This window comes from Hylobates moloch, unplaced genomic scaffold (genome assembly GCF_009828535.3).
Source record: "Hylobates moloch isolate HMO894 unplaced genomic scaffold, HMol_V3 SCAFFOLD_7, whole genome shotgun sequence".
NCBI classification, from domain to species: Eukaryota; Metazoa; Chordata; class Mammalia; order Primates; family Hylobatidae; genus Hylobates; species Hylobates moloch.
This window is the reverse complement of record NW_026652282.1, coordinates 129,250,774-129,261,764: the sequence shown is the minus strand read 5'-3', so window position 1 is coordinate 129,261,764 and position 10,991 is coordinate 129,250,774.

Genomic DNA, 10,991 nt, shown 5'->3' with positions numbered 1-10,991 from the left:
GCAGAAGCCTTAAGGAAGGCTTCTTGTGCAAGGATGATGACCAGATTTCAGTAAACAAGTGGTTGAACTCAAAGAACCCTCCTAAGGCTAGTATTCACCAAAGGTTTCTTCCAAGGCTAATCCACTAATTTATATTAAAGCATCAATGAGTCCAAATGCCCAATATAATAGATGTAACACAGAAAAGATAATTTAAATATGGAAAAATATTGAACAATCTTATAATTTTTCCCCAAATTTAGTCTTGCTGTTTCAGAATAACTGGAAAAAGACTGATACTGTTTTTCATGCTGGGGGCAGGGATTTACAGAGTATTCTTTAGGCCATTGTGTAGTTTCTGTCTGGATTAGAGAAAAATAATTTGGAAAATTCATTCTCAGTTTCCATTTGTCATCTTTCTCTATCAAAGACAGATGGAATTAGATGTAAACATATGGGAAGATTTTTTTTCTAAGCCTAAAATGTCTTGTATATTTGTGTATACTCCCATTAGAATACAGGACGGGACTGTCACTTGGCTGTCACCTTAAAGTAATTTCATCTGGGACATAGAGAGTATCTAGGCCTAGGTTAATTCCACCATAGGAAAAATGCAGAATATATAGAACAACTTCACTAAGCAGCCTATTTTTTCTCTACCCTTCATAAAAACTATTTCTGACCAATGTGCTCAGGGCAGTTTCAGCTGCACTCCTCTGGTGCCTCTCTCTCAGCAAACTTTGGACCCTTTATCAGGCGTACAGGATTTTCCATGGCACAATTGCTCGCAAAATCAATTTCTGTTTTATCTTTCCATTTGTATGTTTATACTCATCTCTCATTTTTGAAATTGAACCAGTCATATGCTTTCTCATCAGCGTTTGAGGTCTGTTTGCCACAAAACACTTATTGTCTTTAAATAAGCTCCCCAGGGTTTACCTTATCTAGCTGCCATCTCTACCCACCAATAAACATTTTAATATAAAATATTTCTTTACGTAGTTGGCAGGATGGGTTTCCCACGTTCAGTGGTAGTAGATTAAGTTTGATTCCTCTATTTGTTTGTACCCACCTCCCTGAATCACTCCTTCCCCAGTGTCAGATAAGAAGTGAAAGAGGGTACCATTCCAGCTATTTTAAGTTAAAATGAAACCATGAAAGATCAAGAAGAAAATATGGAAGGATATTAATCTTTTCTCAGAGTGGGCTAGGCTTTTGTAAACACAAGAGCAAAAAAGAAAAGTCATGAAATAAAAGACGTGTGGACCTAACAACTAAAAAATACAAATCTTCTGTATGTTGAAACAAAATTAAATTGTAAACAAGAAGCTGGGAAAATATGTTTACCAAACATATGTAATACGTGAAAAGATAATAGATAAAAACGTAACTTAGTAAGTTAGCCAACAACAGCACATGGTCTTTTGCCCATTTATCTATTTGAATATAAAACTTTTTTGTATTGGTTTGTAAAAGCTATCTGTATAGTAACAGTATTAACCCTTTTTGTGAGTCACTGGCAAAATGACACAAGAGTAGGGGTAGTAATGTGACACAATCTTGCAAGCAAGTATCTGCTGGAGGAGAGAGGCATTTCTAGGAAACCTGGTTATGTTGATTAAAAATACAGACATCACATATATTACTCATCTCATTCTTCCTGCCTTGGACAAGGATGGGATGGCTGAAGCCGGGGCAGTCATCTTGCAAACATAATATCATTGAGCTGCTCAGACCAGGACTTACACCGTTGGCTCCTCTGCTTCTCAGGCTTTCAGACTTGAACTGAATTGCAACACTGTCTTTCCTGACTCCTCCGCTTACAAATAAAACAATATCAGCAGCTGCTTACTTCAAGACATCTGTTTGTGTGAGGAAAAAATAAACCCTTATTAGTTTAAGACACCGTTAATAAGGTTTCAGATACTTTGAGCCAAAAACATTTCTCATGGATGTTCCTCACATGATTAAGCAATTCACACACAAAAAGTGAGATACAGATGGACAATAATTATGAGTATTATTTCACTTCTGTGATGGTTAATTTTATATGTCAACTTGACTGGGATAAAGGATGCCCAGATAGCTGATGAAACATTATTTCTGGGTGTTTCTGTGCAAGTATTTCCAGAAGAGATTAGCCTTTAAATTGGTAAACTCAGTAAGGAAGATTGTTGTCACCAATGCAGGTGGGCATCATCCAATCCTGTTAAGGGCCTAAATAGAACAAAAACGCAGAGAAAAGATCTATTTGCTTCTATTTGAACTGAGACATCCATCTTCTCCTTCCCTAGGACATTGGTGCTCCTAGTTTTTGGGCCTTCGGGCTCAGACTGGGACTTACACCATTGGCTCCTCTGCTTCTCAGGCCTTCAGACTTGAACTGAATTGGACTGAATTGCAACACCGGCTTTCCTGACTCCTCAGCTTGCAAATGACAGACCATGGGATTTCTAGGTCTCCATAATCACATAAGTGAATTCCTATAATAAATCTCCACACACACACACACACACACACACACACACACATGCATCGATGTATAATTCCATTTATTGATATTGAATTTATATATATGTGTGTTTGTGTGTGTGTATATATATATATATATACATACATATATATAATTGGTTCTGTTTCTCTGCAGAACCTAATAAAATTTCACAAGTAATAAAATGTATTAAAAATAAGATAGCCACCTTGAAGACACTATGCCAAGTGAAAGAAGCCAGTCAAAAAGGACAAACATTATATGAGTCCACTTGTATGAGGTCCCTAGTGTAGTCCAATTCATAGGGACAGAAAGCAGAAGAGTGGTTGCCAGGGGCTGAGGGAAGGAGGAATGGTGAGTTAGTGTTTCATGGGTACAGAGTTTCAGCTGGGAAAGATGAAAAAGTTCTGGTGACGGATGGTGGTGATGGCTGCACAACAATATGAATGTACTTAATGCCACTGAACTGTACACTTAAAAATGCTTAATGGTAAATGGTAAAACTGGTAAATTTTATATTATATATATTTTACCACAATAAAAAAAGTTAAAAATCAGGAAAAAAAGAGTATTTTAAATAATAATTAATACTATTTTTCAATTTTAAAACTGACTACATTTAAACATTTCTTATTAATTTTGTTAATGATGGTCTGCTGGTTCTGAGTGTGGGGAAACAAGGATTCTCATGTACTACTGGGGGCAGCCTAAACTGGCCAAACCACTTTAGAGGGAAATATGGTCAACTGTACTCAAAAGTTTATACACTTTAACAAAGTGATCCTACTTCTAGGAATACAGCCAATAAAATAAAATTGTAGATAATGTTTTGTGTCCGAAGATGTCCATAACAGCATTGTCTATAATATTAAACCATTTGAAACAGCCTATGTGTCCAGAAAGTGGTTGATTAAAATGCATTTCTATGTATTCCTTCCATGGAACACTGTATCAGCATGATGAAAAATGGAGTAGATTAGCTCTGCATATTTGCTGCTCATTTGAATCACCTAGAGTGATTTTACAATTCCTAGTGCCAGCCTTATCTCATATCCAGTAAAGCAGTATTTCTGGAGGTGGGGCCCAGGGATCAGTACTTTTTACATCTACCCTCTCCCCCACCACCCACTGATTCTAATGTGCAGCCAAGCTTAAGAACTACTTATGTAGATTTCTATTTATTGACATGGAAAAAATATAAATATTCACTAGAATTTGATGATAAAAGCAGATTATAGAACAGTCTGTATAGCATGAGCTCATTTAAAAATATAAATGTGTGGGCCTTCTGAGTAAAGATGATGGATTGAACACCTACATTTGCTTTTACTTCCTCCTGAAACTCCACTAAAACAACAATAAAAAGATATTTTAAAAAGTGCAAACTGATGAGGAAAAAATAACTGGGGGGGAGGAACAGCAACAGAATTTTGGAAGTTAGAAAGCATTTGAATGGTGACTTAGAATGAAGTTGAATCTCAAACCAACAGTGGTTGGTAAGCAAATTTACAATGCAGAACTCCCATCCTTTATGATAAACTAATTAGCAGACATGGATACCTCTGGAAGGGATGAAAGAAAAGATCACTAGAAAGTTTATTTAGGAAGCAGTTAAAGCTTCATATTCTTTCCCCAACCCCAGCAGGGGTTGGTTTATTTTCTGAAGAGAATAAAATAAAGTGTCTCCAGACGCAGTCACCAGACACAGTTGTGGACTGACGGTGCTGTGCTAATAGTGGATGGATTCAGTTAATGCCAAGATCTCCAGCTCCTTTTCCCTACTTAGTTTCCAGAATTGTATTTGCCTGGCTTATAATCTTCCAGGAAGGAATTTGGGAGGAATCTGAGTAGCCCAAGAAGAGACATAACGGTACTTGTTATAGGCTTACTGGGCTCTCCAAAAATTCATATGTTGAAGTCTTACCACAGAATGTGACTGTAGTTGGAGATAAGATCTTTGAAGAAGTAATTTAGGTAAAAATGAAGTCATTAGGGTAGGCCCTTTTCCGATATGACCAGTATCCTTATAAGAGAAAATTTGGACACAGACACATTCAGAGGGAAGGCTATGGTGAAGATACAGGGAGAAAACATCCATAAACAAGCCAAGGAGAGAGACTTTAGAAGAAACAAACCCTGACAACACCTTGCCTTGGACTTCTGACCTCTAATATTGTGAGAAAATAAATTTTTGTTATTTAAGCCACTCAGTATGTGCTACTTTGTTATGGTAGCCCTAGGAAACTAATACAGCACTATACTAGAATTCTCCCTGAAATGGCCTCACCACACATGCGTACTGCAGTGAAACTCTAAGTTGACAAGGTCTACACAGTCATAGATATTCCAATTAACTTCTGGTGCCCCTCTTTTAAAAATTAGCAGATATCCAAGGCTTATCAGACATTTGTGGAGCACTTCCAACATGAAAGATAGAATCCAAAGCAAACAAACACAAAGACTCAGGGAAAGCAGGAACTATTCATGAAGGACAAAACCACATGCTACAACATGGATGAACTTTGAAAACATTATGCTAAGTTAAAATAAGCAGACACAAAAGGCCACATATGTTATGATTCTATTGACATTAAATGTCCACAATAGGCAAATCCAAAATGATAGAAAGTAGATTAGTGGTAGATATAGAATTGACTGCCCTACATCTTTTCTTTTTGAAACCTTCCATTGCCTTATGGGGGAGAAAAATCCATCATCACACAACTCTGCTTCCCCTACCTCGAGTGTTCACTTGCCCCAAGTTGATCAATATATATTGCATCCTCCTGATCATGCTGGTTGTTTCCTAACATTGTACAAATAAAGCCAAGCCTGGATCTTTTTCAGGATTGATATAGACATTGGTTATAAAAGTGCCTCTTCTAAGACTGTAAGCACCAGGGACAATGTAAGCCTGGAATTGTCGGAAGTTGCCTTTGCAGCCTAGTGTGATAGGACTGCTTAAGAATGAAGCCAACACTAAGGTAAATAGAGCAAAGAGATGGAAAGAGAAAAACAGAACTGAAATGATATTATTTGAATGCCTGGAACTAGCTTCACCTTTGGCCATGCAAGAAGATTATGTGAGCCATCAGATTCATCAGATTTTTTTTTTTTTTTTTTGCTTAAGTTCATTTGAGATAAGTTTTTGTCAAAGTCAAGAGTCCTGACTAATCCAATAATTCATTGCATTGGTATTTCAGAGCAGAATAACTATATGAGCAGTGATATTGTCTTGCTTCGTGTCCCCACCCAAATTTCATGTTGAATTATAATTCCCAGTGTTGGGGGAGGGACCTCGTGGGAGGTGATTGAATCATGGGGGCAGATTTCTCCCTTGCTGTTCTCATGCATGACAGTGAGTGAGTTCTCATGAGATCTTAATCTGGTTGTTTAGCACTTCCCCCCTTCTCTCTCTCTCTCTCTCTCCTGCTCTGCCATGGCAAGACATGTTTGCTTCCCCTTCACCTTCTGCCATGATTGTTAAGTTTCCTGAGGTCTCCCCAGCCATGCTTTCTGTACAGCCTGTGGAACTGTGAGCCAGTTAAACCTCCTCTCTTTATAAGTTACCCATTATCAGGTAGTTCTTTACAACAATGTGAGAACAGACTAATAAAAGCAGTCATCACCAGAATATGCTAATTTTGTCAGTTTCACAAAGGTTGATTCCAATAGTAGCAAGGATTCTTTAGACAGTCAAAAAAATTCAGTTATTAAAATTTCTGCCCCCTGGATTTACTCATATTTCAATGAGATTTTCTAATGGAATAGAGATCCTATTTGGCAATCAGATAATATTGCATCTGTAATTCAGCATTAGCAATATGTGTGCAAAAAGTTAATTTTTAAAAAGCAGGGCTATTTTCAAAAATGGCATATGTCTTAAATTTGAGCTGTAAGATACGTGATACAGTTGAAGACATGATAAAAGGAATTTATAATTCTAACCTAAATTTCACAAATAGGGAGCAAGATGGTGCAACAGAAGCCTCCACCAATCAACCCCTCTTCAAGAACACCAAGTAAACAACTATTTACAGAAAAATAATATCTTCGTAAGAATCAAATATCAGGTGCACACTCATGGGTACTTGGCTTTGACTTCATATAACTGATAAAGGCACTGAAGAGATAGAAAAGAAGCCTGGAATTGCCAACACTGCCCCCAACCCTGCAGCAGCAGCATGGGGTGGGGAGTATCTCTGGGTGCTAGGGGAGGGAGAGCACAGCAATTATGAGGCACTGAACTCAGCGTTGTCCTGTTAGAGCAGAAAAGAAAACCAGACCAAATTCAGCTGATGACTGCCCAAAGAGGGAGCATTTAAACCATCCCTAGCCAAAGGAGAATTGCTGATCCCAGTGGTCTGAACTTGAGTTCCTGCAGACTTCGCACAGAGGGCAGCTGCGCTCTAGGTCTCCATGCAAACTTGAAAGGCCGCCAAGGCCATAAATATTGCAACAGTTAGGTGAGTCCTAGGGATGAAATGTGTCCAGAGACAGTAGACTGGGGAAGGTGCACACGACCTACTAAGACACCAGCCAGGGCAGCTAAAAGAGTGCTGGCATCACCCCTCCCCTAACCACAGGCTGCACAGCTCTCAGCCGCAAAAGAGACCTCTTCCTTCTGCTTGAGGAGAGGAGAGAGAAGAGTGGGGAGAACTATGCCTTGCATCTTGGATACCAACACAGTCACAGCAGGATAGGGCACTGGACAAAGTCATGAAGCCCCCTTTCTAGGCCCTAGCTCCCAGATGATATTTCTAGATATGTCCTGGGCCAGAAGAAACCAGATACCTCGAAGGGAAAAACCCAGCCCTGGCAGCAGTCATCACTTGGTAACTGAAGGGCCCTGAACAACCAGCAGCAATACCAGGTACTACATCAAGGGCCTTGGGTGAGATTCTGAAATTTGCTGGCTTCAGGTGAGACTCAGCACATTACCAGATGTGGTGGCTATGGCATGAAACTCCTTCTGCTTGAGAAAAGCAGAGGGAAGAGTAAAGGGGACTTTGTCTTGCACCTTCGTTACCAGCATGGCCACAGGGGGATAGAGCACCAAGTGGGCTCTTAGGGTCCTTGTATTCAGGACTTCACTCTGGGATGGCATCTCCGGACCTGTCCTGGGCCAGAGGTAAAACCACTGCCCTGAACAGTGAGTCCCAGGTCATGCAACATTCACTGCCCTAAACAGTGAGTCCCAGGTCATGCAACATTCACCGTCCTGAATAGTGAGTCCCAGGTCATGCAACATTCACCACAAGCTTGGGCCTTAAGGGAATATCAGCAGTAGTCTGGCAAAACTCCCCATGACCTATGGGGTGAGGCTTCTCTGCCTCTGGAAAGAGGAGAGAATAGTGGGAAGGACTGCATCTTGTGGTTTGAGTGCCAACTCAGACACAGTACAATGGATAACTGGGTAGAATTCTAAGGTTTTTGACTCTAGTCCTTGTCTCCTAGACAGCACCTCTGGAACCACTCAGGGCCTGGGGGAACACACTGCCCTGAATGGAAGTACACAGGTGTAGCCGACTTTTTCATCAGCTGATTGTGGAACCGCAGGGCCTTGAGCAAAAATAGGCAGTAGCCAGGGAGTGCTTACAGCAGGCCTTTGGTGACACCCAGTGCTGTGCTGGCTTCGGGCCTAATCCAGCATAGTCATAGTGGTGGTAGCCACAGGGGTGCTTGTAGCACTCCACCCCCAGCTTCAAGTGGCTCAGAACAGAGAGAGAGAGACTCTGTTTGGGAGAAAGTAAGGGAAGAGAACAAGAGGCTCTGCTGGGTAATCCAAAGAATTCTCTTGGATCTTGTCTAAGACCATTAAGGTGGTATCTCTACAAGTCTGAACAACCACGGCATTACTGGGTTTGGGGTGCCCCCTAAAGTAGATACTGCTTAGATCACAACCCCCAAGTTCTTTCAAATATCTGGAAAGACTTTTCAAGAAGGACAGGTACAAATAAGCCCAGACAGCAAAGACTACAATAAATACCTAATTCTTTAATGCCCAGACACCAAAGAACATATACTAGTATCAGCACCAAAAAGGGAAACATAACCTCAACAAATGAACTAAACAAGGCACGAGGGACTAATCCTGGAGAAACAGAGATATGTGACCTTTCAGATGAAGAATTCAAAATAGGTCTCTTGAGGAAACTAAAATAATTTCAAGATAACACAGAGAAGAAATTCAGAATTCCATTAGATAAATTTAACAGAGAGATTGAAATAATTTAAAAGAATAAAGCAGAAATTCTGGAGATGAATAATGCAATGGATATAGTCTTTGCAAAGCAGAGTTGATGAAACAGAATAAAGAATTAATGACCATGAGGACAGGCTATTTGAAAATACACAATAAGACCAGACAAAAGAAAAAGGAATGAAAAACAATGAAGGACATAGCCTTAAAAGGGCAAATGTAACAGTTATTTGCCTTTAAAAGGAGGCATAGAAAGAGATAGGTGTAGAAACGTTATTCAAAGAGTAATAACCGAGAACTTTCCAAACATTAAGAAAGATATCAATCTCCAAATAAAAGAAAGTTATAGAAGACCAAGTAGATTTAACCCAAAGAAAACGATCTCAAAGCATTTAATAATCAAACTCCCAAAGATCAGTGATAAAAATAAGATCCAATCCCAGCACTTTGGGAGGCCGAGATGGGCGGATCACGAGGTCAGGAGATTGAGACCATCTTCGCTAACACAGTGAAACCCCATCTGTACTAAAAATACAAAAAGTTAGCCGGGCACAGTGGCAGGCACCTGTAGTCCCAGCTATTCTGGAGGCTGAGGCAGGAGAATGGCGTAAACCTGGGAGGCGGAGCTTGCAGTGAGCCGAGATCATGCCACTGCACTCCAGCCTTGGCGACAGAGTGAGACTCCGTTTCAAAAAAAAAAAAAATCCAAAAAAGAGCAAGAGAAAAGAAACAGATAACATAAAATGGAGCTCCAAAATGTCTGGCAGCAGACTTTTCAGTGGAAACCTTACAGGACAGGAGAGAGTGGCATGACATATTTAAAGTTCTGAAGGAAAAAATATCTTACCTTAGAACAGTATATTCAGCAAAAAAATATCCTTCAAACCTGAAGGAGAAATAAAGATTTTCCCAGACAAACAAACCCTGAGGGACTTAATCAACACCAGGCCTATTTTACAATAAATGCTAGAGGGAGTACTTCAATCAGAAATAAAAGGATATTAATGCACAATAAGAAATTATCTGAAGTATAAAACTTCCTGGTAATAGTAAGTACATAGAAAAACATAAAATATTATAACACTGTAACCGTGGGGTGTAAACTACTCTTATCCTAAGTAGAAAGATTATGTGATGTAGGCCGGGTCAGGTCGTTATTATCCAGTTTTGCCGACAGAGGGAATAATAAAGTCAGATTGAGACCACAAAGAAACCCCGTACATAGCACAAGAAGATGTAAATGGAAACAAAAGAAAAGTGTAAAGAAAAAGCAGACAAAATTAAGACATAGAGTTTTTATTAGTTGTCTTTTTGCTTGTTTGTTTGTTTATGCAAATAGTGTTATGTTGTTATCAGGTTAAAATAGTGGCTTATAAGTAGTATTTGCAAGCCTCATGCTAAACTCAAACCAAAAATCATACAATAGAAGTAAGGAAAATAAAAAACAAGAAACTAAATAATATCACCAGAGAAAATCACCTTCACTAGAGGAAGACATGAAGGAAAGAAAGAAGAGAAGACTACAAAACAACCAGAAAACAAATGATGAAATAGCAGGATTATGTCCTTATTTACCAATTGTAACATCTAACGTAAATGGACTAAACTCCAATCAAAAGACAGACTGGCTGAATGGATGAAAAAAACAAGACCCATTGATCTGTTGCCTACAAGTAACATATTTCACCTATAAAGACACATATAGACTGAAAATAAAGGATGGAAAAAGATATTCCATGCCAACTGAAACCAAAAAGGAGCAGGAGTACCTATATTATATCAGACAAAATAGATTTCAAGATTTTAATACAAAAAGTGTAAGAAGAGACAAAGAAGGTCACTATATAATGATAAAGGGGTCAATTCAACAAGAGGATATAACAATTATAAGTATATATGCACCCAACACTGGAGCACCCTGATATATAAAGGAAATATTATTAGAGCTAAAGAGATAGATGGACCCCTATGCAATAATAGATTGCAACTCCAACACTCCACTTTCAACATTGGACCGATCCTCCAGACAGAAAATCAACAAAGAAACATTGGACTTAATCTGACCTATAGAATAAATGGATCTAATAGATATTTACAGAACATTTCACCCAAGAGCTGCAGAATGCACACTCTTCTCAGCACATAGATCATTCTCAAGGATAGAATATATGTTAGGTCACAAAACAAGTCTTAAAACATTCAAAATAATTGAAATAATATCAGGCATCTTTAGGCATCTTTTCTGACCACAATGGAATAAAACTAGAAATTAATAGGAATTTAGGAAACTATACAAATACATGAAAATTAAACAATATA